Below are 11,345 nucleotides of genomic sequence, written 5' to 3' on the forward strand. Positions count from 1 at the left end.
CAGAGGGCTGCTGGGTACAGGCATGTGATCTGCTTCCTTCTGTCAGGCATGCAGGTGCCTGCTGGACATGTGTGTGCTTAAACGGACGCATCAGAGCCTGGAGGACCAGAGAGATGGAGGGTTAGGGACACAGGGTGCTGCTGCCGTAAGCTGTAAACTCAAGGACACATACGGGGCTGAGAAACTCACTTCCCATTTTCTGCAGATGGCAGAGAGGCCAAGAGTCAAGGAGTCAAGGCCGGTGAAGGTGGGAACCCCTCTGTGCTGTGGACGGTCGCTTTAGCATTAGAAATCTATAGTCCCCTCACTTTTAGTTTTGCTGCAAATATCTGCTGTTTTGCATCTAGAGGAGAAGGGGGAAGGGACATTTGATCTAGGTCATGGTTCTCAACCTATGGGTCACCTTTGGGGTTGAATGACCACTTCATAGGGGTCTCCAAGACCATCGGAAAACAGATACTTTCTGATTCATAACAGTAGCAAAATTACAGTTATAAAGTAGCAATGAAAATAACTTTATGATTAGGGGTCACCACAACGCAAGGGACTGTATTAAAGGGACGTAGCATTGGGAAGGGTTGAGAACCACTGATCTAGGGAATTAAAAAGTTATTAAAATTTTTATACAATATATTTTGATTATATTCTTTCCTCTCCCCCAGCTTCTCCCAGACCCTCCCCACCCCCCACCCAACCAACCACATGTTTTTTCTTTCTCTAAAAATAACTTCATTTAAGTGAAACAACGTACAAAAAAACCCCAGTAAAAACAATTAAAAATAGAGCAAAAATACCAAAACAACGAACCTAAACACACAAAACATGGAAGTCTGTTTTGCACGTTGGCCAAGTACTCCTAGGCACGGGGCCTGCCCTGGAGTGTGGTTGATGTAGCCAGTGTCACTCCTTTGAGGATGCCTTCTGACCACCTATCACTTGCAAGACCTTCTTGCTCAGGGATGGGGCTTTTGGCTCAGGGGCGGGGCTTTCGGCTCGGGGGCGGAGCTTTCGGTTCACTTTCCCTCTTAGCGCTGGGACTCAGTCTGGCTTGACCCTGTACAGGGCTTCTGCAAACTGTGCTGTCTTGAGTTCACACGCACATCAGTTCTGCTGTGTCTGGAAGATGCTGCTTCTTGGGAGTCAGCCTCTCACTCTTAGACTCTTTTTGTCTCTTCTTCTGCGTAGATCCCTGGGCTTTGAGGAGAAGGGGTTTGGTGAAGATATCCCAGTTAGGGTGGAGTGCTCTGGTCTCTCACACACTGCCCAGGGGTGTGTTAGTCACCATCTGCTCCAAGAGGAAGCTTCTCCGATGAGGGTTGAACAACGCTCTGACCTGAGTCGCAGCTGGTATGACAGCTGTCTGATCTAGGGACTTTTGATAGGCGTGTTGGAAATAAAAGCTAAAACAATGACTCGCCATGACTTAACCCCTTGCCTCCCAAGCATCCCATGTGCTCCCTTTCGTTAGGAGCCTTCAGACGACTGGCTTGTACATTTGGCGCTATGTTCTCTCAGCTTCGAGGCAGCGTCTTCAGACACTAACGTTTGAGGGTATTAAAGTGTGTTCTGTGTTCCATCAGCACTCACAGCTGCAGAAGCCTGTAAAGTACAGAATTCCAGCCCCTCTTCTGATGAACCACACGGGTTTAGAGTTCTGGGTGGAGGAACGTAGGGAATCTGCATTTGTTGTCATACATAACTCCTTGATATTTTGTGCAGCGTCTTGGCAAGTGGAGCTGAGCGCTGACCCCACCCCACCCGCCCCCACAGTCCCTAAATGGGGAGTATTATTTTCAGAGCTCTCAGGCAATGTGTCTGAATTCCTTTGGTCTGAGTGGCGTGGCCATGTGTGTGTCTTTATAAGGCCAGGGCGCTGCCAAAAGATAACCACAGGTGGATTCAAACGGCTCGTGCTGCTTCTAAAGATAGCAACGGTCAAATCCCTCCGATGACTGTGTAGGCTTGAATGTGTTCTCAGCTGCACGGCCTTATATAGAGCGGCGCGGCCCCAGGACCGATCTGTGGACACATGCTCTAAGGCTCCCCTGCTCCCTGAACTCCCATACGTCTTCTCAGCAGCTGAAGCCAAGTGCTGTGACTATCTTTGGAGCACGCTCGCTCAGCCCTGTTTAGTGCACAGCTGACGGGTGTTTGTGGACAGCTGAACTGTAACCATTGCAAACATCTGGAGTGGATGAGATGGGAAAGGAGACCAGCAATGATTCTGGATTCTGGGGAAGATGGACCAGCGATGGTGTGGTCGATAGGTTGGGTGGGTCATGCTGGGCAACCACCTGCCACGCTCAAATGTGTTCTCACACATTTGGGAAAGGCAAAGCACAGGGTTGGGGTCAGCAGGGAAGTGGGTGGGAGAGGAGAGGAGAAAGAGAGAGACAAAGACAGGAACAGATCAAGAGAAAGAATCATCCCTGGCTTGTCAGCTGATGGACTCTGGAATCACCTGGGTGGTGGGCCTCTGTGTACACCTGTGGGGATTCTCGATCGTGCTTGTTGATGTGAACAGAGCCCACATCTTAACTGTGGGTGAGACCATTCCCTTTGCAGAGGGTCTTGGACTGTATTAAATTGAGAACAATACCAAACATTCTTTCTTCTGTTTCCTGACTGTGGGTGCCTTGTACCCAGGTGCCTCAAGTTCTTGTCACCGTGCATGTCTCCCTGCCTATGGGTTCCCCTTCAGCTGAACTGCAGGGAGTGGAAACCCTTTCCCTCTGGAGTTGCCTTTTTCATGGTTCTGTAACTAAGACACCCTGGCTGGCTCTGCTTCCTTACTTGTGACTAGAGCAGCAATAAACTTGGTTGTGCAAGTGTCTCTGAGACAGGGCATGTGTCCTCTGGGTGTGTGCCCAGGGGTGGCGGCGGGTCATGTGGTAGTTCTATTTTTAGCTTTTTGAGGATGCTTCATACTGATTCCATAGCAGGTGCACCAGTCTACACTTCACTCATTCTGTACCAGGCCTCTTTCTCCCAAGCGTCAGCAGCATGTGATGTCATTGTTTTCCGTGATTTTAGCCATTTTGACGGGAGTGAGAAGAAAACCTGAAACCAGTTTTGATTAGCGTTCCCCTGATGGCTAAGGATATTGAACACTTGGAAATACTTGTTGGCTGTATTTCTTGTTTTGAAAACTCTGTTGAGTTCATTACCTCGTTTGCTGGCTGGAAGACTGGCTTGCGTGTTTAGTTTTTAAATTTCTTTATGTTAATCACGTGTTGGAAGCATAGCTGGTAAAGGTTTTCTCCCACTCTGTAGGCTGACTCGCTACGCTTTGCTGTGAAGAGTTTCACACAATCCCACTTAATTATTGTGGTTCTTTCAAGGAGGGAGGGAGGGATGGAGGAAGAGAGAGAGAGAGAGAGAGGGAGAGGGAGAGGGAGAGAGAGAGAAGATATGCATATATATGCATGCAGGTCACAAAAGGAAGAAAAAAGTTCTTAAACAGTGGTGGGCAGAGGGTTCCAGAACTCACATGACATGAAACCGGAAGGGGTTACTGGGGAGGAAGAGGCCATTGTGAGGTGAGCAGGGAATGAGGGGAAGCCAGGATGGGCATGAACAGAAATAAAACATACAGAAACACCACACGGAAGCACATTACTTCCTATGTGTGCTGGGTAGCCTCTGTCAACTTGACCCACACTAAAGTCATCTGAGAGGAAGGATCCTCAATTAAGAAAATGCCTTTGTAAGATCAGGCTGTAGGCAAGACAGTAGAACGTTTTCTTAATTAGTGGTTGTCTTAGTTAGGGTTTTACTGCTGTGAACAGACACCATGATCACAGCAACTCTTATAATGGAAAACCTTTAATTGGGGCTGGCTACAGTTCCAGAGGTCAGTCTGTCATCATCATGGTGAGAAACATGGCAGCATCCGGACAGGCATGGTGCTGGAGGAGGAGCTGGAAGTTCTACATCTTGTTCTTAAGGCAGCAATGGGAAACTGTGAGCCACGCTGGGCAGAGCTTGAGCACAGGAGACCACAAACCCACTCCCACAGTGACACACTTTCTCCAACAAGGCCATACCTATCTCCTAATAGTGCCACTCCCTATGGGCCAAGCATTCAAACATATGTGTCTATGGGGCCATACCTATTCAAACCACCACAGTGACCAATGCAGAAGGGCCCAGACTATTATGGGTGGGCCACCCCTGGGCTGGTCTGGTCTTGGGTTCTATAAGAAATAGCTATTAGTGGATGTTTTAGTTAGGGTTTTACTGCTGTGAACAGACTCCATGACCAAGGCAACTCTTATAAGGACAATATTTAATTGGGGCTGGCTCACAGGTTCAGTCCATTATCATCAAGGTGGGAACAGGGCAGCATCCAGGCAGACATGGTGCAGGAGGAACTGAGAGTTCTACATCTTCATCTGAGAGCTGCTAGGAGAAGACTGACTTCCAGACAGCTAGGATGAAGGTCTTAAAGCCCACACCACAGTGACACACCTACTCCAACAGGGCCACACCTCCTAATAGTGCCACTCCCTGGGCAGAGCATATACAAACCATCACACAGGATAAAAGGCTATTTGTGTTCCACTCTCTACTTGCCCAAAGGCAGCCCATCTCTCCCAGAGGACAGACACGTTGTCATCTTTATCACAGGACTTGAGAGCTTCTCTCTCATCACCACCCACCAGTGTTTTCATTTTATAAGATCTTATATATTTGCATATAACTAGAAAATATAGAAAAAAAAACTTGAAAAAAGAGAATGTTTTTGATAGGAAGATTCTATGAAAAAGCTCCCCCCACCCCCTGGGATTGAAGGTTTGGTCTCTGATGCTGCATTGGAGGCGGGACTTGCGGGAGATGAGGGATAGCCAGGGCTTGGACAAACCAGTGGAGTAATTATAATTTAATGGACTCGGGATGCAGTGGAAACTGTGGGAGGCGGGGCTTCAGCGGAGGAAGTGGCTCATGGAGAACATGCCTTGAAGGGTGTATTTTGTCCCTAGGCCCCCACTTCTTCCTGGATGCTGTGAGTTCTCAGCTTTGCTCCTCTGTGTCCCTCACTATGATGGTCTGTCTACCCACACGCCTAAATGCAATGCAGCTAGCTGACCATGGACAGAATCCTGAGACCATGGGCCAGAACATAGCATTCCACCCTTTAGTTGACTGTTTATATGCGTCTGGCCACAATCTTTTCTCCTCAAGGGCTCATGCAGAAGCAGCTGGGCTTCCTGGGGCCTTCAGTCGTTGTTTAAATCACCTGGGAGAACATAGGGCAGATGTGGCAGACTCTGTCAGTAAGACAGCTGTTGTTAGGAACGTGGCCATGAACGGTAACTACGTAACCCCAACTCTTGGCTCACAGCTCTTATTTCCAAAGACAGCCTTTGAGAAACAATGCTATTAATAATTTGGTATTAATAATATCCTATTACTAATATCTTGTCGGCTCAAATTGAAATCATGTCAAACCTCAGATTTGGGTGAAGAGGAAGCATAACATTCCCTGTGTTTCATAGGACAGTCAGTGGAATCGTTCTCCACATCTGAGCCACACAGCCTTGAGTTTAACCATGCCCACATCAAAAATATCTGGAGATTATGTTTTTGGATTATTTTATTTTATGTGTGCTTGCCTGCAGGTTGTCTTTGGTGCCTAATGAGGCAGGAGCAGGCCACTGGATCCCCTGGGACTGCAGCTACAGACAGTTGTGAGCTGCCATGTGGGTGCTTGGAATCAGAACTGGAAGAGCAGCCAGTGCTCTTAACTACTGGGCCACCTCTGCAGCCCCAGTATTTGAGGTTTTGGAGGTGTAACTCAGGGGTAGAAAGATGACTTAGCATGTACACTGGTGTTTGCTTCCTACTGCCGCCGCCGCTATGAGCTTTACTGCATTCACTGTAAGCGACCTTGAGATTGTCTGAAGTACACGGCAGGATGTGTAGATTATATGTTAAAACACTGCACCACTTCATGTAGGGACCCAAACATCTCAATTTTGGTCTGCTGCTGCAGGAAATCCTAGTCTCCCAGGGATGGGAGGATGCCTGTACAGAAAATACTCAAAACATCACAAGGAGGCTGACTTTAAACCATGCACTCAGTGCTCCGTGATGACACCTGCTGGGCGCCTCTGAAGGGCCATAGAAAGTTTGCCTGGGCTTCATCTTCCCTCCTCCAAGCTCAGTGGATGCAAGGGTGCAAGCTCTTAACGCAGGGCCCAGTAACAGGGCCCAGTGAGGCACAAGGAGGGGCTTCGATTGTTGCCATCTGGACAGGGGACCAAGCATACTGTCTATGGCTAACAAGTGCCGAAGAGCACACTGCTGACCCGTCCCCTCGACCTCAACGTCACTTAGTAGGACCAGGGAGGGGTGAGAACCTGGGGCGATGTCACGTGGCTGAGAGGCACGGTCTAGGTGTGGGCTGGGCAAGGTTCTTATCCTTCGGAGCATCACGTCTCAACCCTCCTGGGGCGTGGTTGCAAAGCACACTGCGAATTGGGCGATAAGACACCCAGGGTCTGGGCACCGGCAGACCCAAATCCGAAGAGTCCCTTTGGTCCTGTTCCTATGACAGCCGTCCGCAGCTCCCATTGGCTGAAGCTCCCATTGGCAGTCTCGGTGGCAGAGTGCTCGCAGTGCAGGGCGGGCGCTGGTCTCCTGCCTGGGATGTCCTCAACAGTCTCCGCCCAAGCCTCTCTGCAGAAGGCCCCAATGCTGTGTTCCCTTGAGGATGCTGATGGGTCCTGAATGGCCTCAGGGCTCTTAGGATGGACCTGCGGGAAAACTCTAGTGTCTTCTCCAGGAAAGCTGCTGTTTCTTTCCAGGAAGAAGGCGGCAGGTTGATGCTGCCCTGGTTCCTGCGTGAGTGCGTGTGCGTGTCTGGGAAGTCACGTGTGCATCTTGACGTCACACCCGCCGAATTAGGGATTCCTACCAGCCTCCTCCCACAGTCTGCTTGTTGCGTCAGGAATCCATAAGGTCGCTCGCTTGGAAAAAAGACTCTCTGCCCCGAGGGCTCCTGGAAACAGAGGAGAGTGTGGGTCACCAGCAAACGGTGCACCCGCTCTCCTGCCTGCCACGCCCATGTCTCAGCCCCTTTGGGCTGTTTTATCTTCTTTCACCCCAGACGACAGACATTGAAGAGGTGACTAACCTAGGACACACAGCTGGTATTTCAATCCTGATCTTTTTGATCCCAGAATCCAGACGTTCCCCCAGCCTTACCGTTTACCCCGAGTTAGAGCGATGATGCTTGAAGCCAAGCTAACCACTTGGCGGTAGGGATCCACTGGCTTTGTAGGCCATACGCACTTGGTGGATGCAGAAGGGAAAGAGCAAGGCTTGCTTCCTGTGCGTTCTGACTCCGGGTGTTACATCCATTCTTTATGCTTGTCGACGTCACCTGTTGTCCTGTGGGTATTCTGAGCTCAGCAGCTCCCAGGCTGCTTGTCCCTGAGCACCACACACACACACACACACAGAGAGAGAGAGAGAGAGAGAGAGAGAGAGAGAGAGAGAGAGAGAGAGAGAGGACGCCAGCCTAGGTTGTCTGAGGCACTCCCTCTCAGAGCCAGTGTTGGCTAAATTCCGTCGATCTTTCCCTTCAGGATGTCATTTTCTGTATTTACTTTCCAGCCCATGCAGCCGGCAGCAGTTACCTCTCTCTGCTCACCGGTGAGCTAACTTCTGGCTCAAAAGTTATAATATATATATATAATTTATTCTATTTATTTCAGATCCCAAGTCAAAATCCAGGTGGCAGTCTGGGCTCTGTGTGTGTGTTACACACATACTATGGCACATAGAAGAGACCAGATGCAACCTTCATGGATCTGTCTTCACCCACCACCTAATTCAAGACAGGGTCTCTCTACCCTCACTGCCATCACCATCTAGAGCATGGGTCCTCAACTGTGGGTCTCAACTCCCTTGGTGATCGCATATCCGATATCCTGAATGTCCAATGTCCTGCATATCAGACTACAGTCCAATTCATACCAGTAGCAAGATTATAGTTATGAAGTAGCAATGAGATAATTTTCTGGAAGATGGAAGATCACTGTTCTAGAGACTCCCTATCCGCCTCTTACTTCCAGCGGTGGTACTGGGCTGCAGATGCCTCATCTGCTCCAGGCTCTTACATGAGGTTTTGGGATCTGAGCTTGGCTGGCAGGCCCACCTCACAAGCATGCTACCCATTGCTCTGTCTCCCGGCCCATCTGGTCTCTGGCTTTCATATACAGTCCCTGTTCATCTACATGACAGTCTTCTGAAATGCTAAAAATTTAAATATGTATATTTTAAATTAGCTCTATTTACATATAATAAAATGCATCAATTTAAATGTTTGATGGGTTTAACAAATGTATATACCTATGTATCTATTACCTGAACTGACACATAGAATATCCTATCAGTTGTCCCTTGTCTATCAGGGATTCTGTGTCTTTTGTCAACTTAACTTTCTCTGCCCCTGGGTCCAGAAATGAGTTTGATTTCTGTCAGTGGAGTGAATTTCTGCTGTAGGTTTAGGTAAATAAGACCAGTTAGTATTTCTCTTCTTTTTGAAAAGAGATTTATTTTTAACATGAAAAAATATTTTATGTATATGGGTGTTTTTTGTGCCTGTATGTCTGTATACTTGTGCAGAGGCGAGAAGAGGGTATCGGACCCCCTGGAACTAGGTTTCCAGATGATCGTAAGCTGCTGTGTGGTGCTGGGAATCAATCCTGGGTCCTCTTAACTGCAGAGCCATCTCTCCAGCCCTAAGGGTTATTTTTATAACATGTATGTGTACGTGTCTGCATGAGTGCATTGCACATGTGTGCAGATGCCCACAGAGGTCAGAAGGTGTTGGAGTCCCTGGAGCTGGATTACAGGCAGCTGTGGCCCCCCTGGGAGTTCTCAGCCTCTCAGCCCAGGGTGTACATTTCTGTGCTTGGCTTTTCTGCTCAGTGTGTTAGTGAAGTTTTCTCTGCATCACAACTAGTTGTCAGAACTAGTTGCTTGGCTGAGTCCATGAATCCCGTAGACATGGTGCAGTTTGTGACCCAGTTCACTTCCTGGATGAAACCTGAGTTGTTTCCAGCTCTTGGCCCTGAAGGATAAAAAGAGGATAAATATTTTTAAAAGTCACTTTCATTTGAGTGTGGGAGTCTCTGCATAGCTGAATGCTCTGTGGAGTCACCATCCGTGCGTGTGTCACATGCAGTCACCATCAGTGTGTGTGTCATGTGCAGTCCCCATCCATGCATTTGTCACGGGAATTAGTTTCCCAGCCCTGAGCTCAACCACTTATTGAACCCTGGGGCTCCTGGTGAGAAATCCTGAGAGCCTGACACAAGCAGGACAGCAATTCTCAGAACTTGCCGGTTTCTGTCAGGTGCCACATGACTTCCTGGGCTTTTCCTGCCTGTAGGGCAGGAGCCAGAGCTGGTGATACCCAGCCTGGTGGGATCAGCTCTCTTGGTAGGATTTTAGTGGAAAGGACATTTTGTATTTTCATGCATGAGTAATGGAGCCTTGGTGGCGGTTAGCTTCTACTGTCAACTTGGCACAACCTGGAGTCACCTGGGGAGAGGGAGCCTCATTTGGAAGATCGTTCCACGAGATTAACTCCCAAAGTGAAATCCTGCTTCATGGCCTCGGAAGGACCTGAGTGTTGGCTCTATCCTTCTGATGTGTGTTCTAGCCTATGTGGACTTGAAGGTTGATTGTGTACCCCTGCTGTTACTATGGGCTGGAAGTAGGACTCCACACTTAAAAGAGCCTGCTGTTTCTCCTGTGGACTGAGTTTGGTTCCAAGAACCCACACGGATGCCATAACTTTAGCTCTAAGGGGATCTGATGCCTTTTTCTGGCCTCTTCAGGCAACTGAACATACATTCTTACATAGACATACAGACACACACACACAAAAGTATACTGACGCCTAATTAATTAATTGGGTCAGCCAGGCCCTGATTGGCTGCATCTCTAACTACATTCAGCCAATCATGGAAGAGCTGTCAAAAAGCTGGGTGTGGTGTCCATACGCCTTTAATCTTAGCACTTGGGCAGCAGAGGCAGGCAGGTCTCTGTGAGTTCTAAGTCAACCTGGTCTACATAGTGAGTTCTAGAACATCCAGGGCTACACAGACAGATCCTGTCTCAAAACAAACAAACAAACAAACAAACAAACAAACAATAACAAGAGCATACAGGAGTACAAAGGCCTGTGACTCCTCAAAGCAGCCTACACCAAGAGAACAATCTGGAGATACTATAATACATGACCTCAAACTATACTGCAGAGCCATAGCAACAGAAGTTTCATGGTTCTGGCACAAAAACAAACCTAGGACAATGGACCAGGACAGAGGACTTGGAAAAGACAGTCTCTTCAACAAACGGTGCTGGTAATCTACACATCCGTATGTGGGGGAAGTGCCAACAAACCTGCCAGTCACTGACTTTCTCACTAGGATTCTAGTGAGACTTGGAGAATAACAGTGGGGACTGACCAGGGACAGCGCCTCGAGCGATGCTGCCTACCGAGAGCCTTCACCCCAACACTGGAAGGTACTGAGAGGACCGAGTTAGCCAGAGCCGGGTGACTCCATGACAGGCTGCAAACTGGCCGTTTGGGAGACTAGGCCTGAGTTTCTATGCCCCAGAACTGGAAAAGCCCAGAACAAGTTAATTCCAGGAAGAACTACCCCTCAGGGACAACCAGTCAGGAGCTGTAGAAGCTGCCCCACCATCTTGCCTGAGCCAAGTATAGTTAATCAGCAACTGTCTGCCAAATCCTCCAGAGCTTTAACCAATCACAAAGGCATCCATACCCCTGGAGGTAGAACCAACCAATCGAGGGAAAGGAAGGTAAAAGTCACCCCCTCCTACCCTGTCAGGGTTCAAACTGACCCTGCAGTCCACACTGCTGTTCTCCATCCCGATGGATGGTAGACCCCTGCATACAGGTTCTCTGCGGAATAAGCGCTCTTTGCTGTGTCATACCATCAGAAGCTCTTTCCTGTGGCATACTGTTTGAGTCTGGGGTATCATTTTTCATGAATCATGGACCCTTACAGTATTCTGAAAGCTACCAGAGGAGAAAGGTCAACAACAACGTAGCTACAAACCCTTTGACCTAATGGTGAGCTGCTACAAATACACTGGTGAAGCTATGCAGGCAGCCAATGACGACTGACTTGATTTAAGACCACATGAGGTGGGACCCATGCCCAACACTAGCCTGAGACTAGATAGGCCGTGGACCTAGGAGAAAACAAAATATGACGGTTTTACTAAATGCCTGTGGTAATAAAATGGCTCCTAATGACATTCTGCTGTATAGATCTCTGATCGCTGAGCCGTGATCA

The sequence above is a fragment of the Arvicanthis niloticus genome, chromosome 12 (assembly GCF_011762505.2).
Source record: "Arvicanthis niloticus isolate mArvNil1 chromosome 12, mArvNil1.pat.X, whole genome shotgun sequence".
In the NCBI taxonomy this organism is placed as follows: Eukaryota; Metazoa; Chordata; class Mammalia; order Rodentia; family Muridae; genus Arvicanthis; species Arvicanthis niloticus.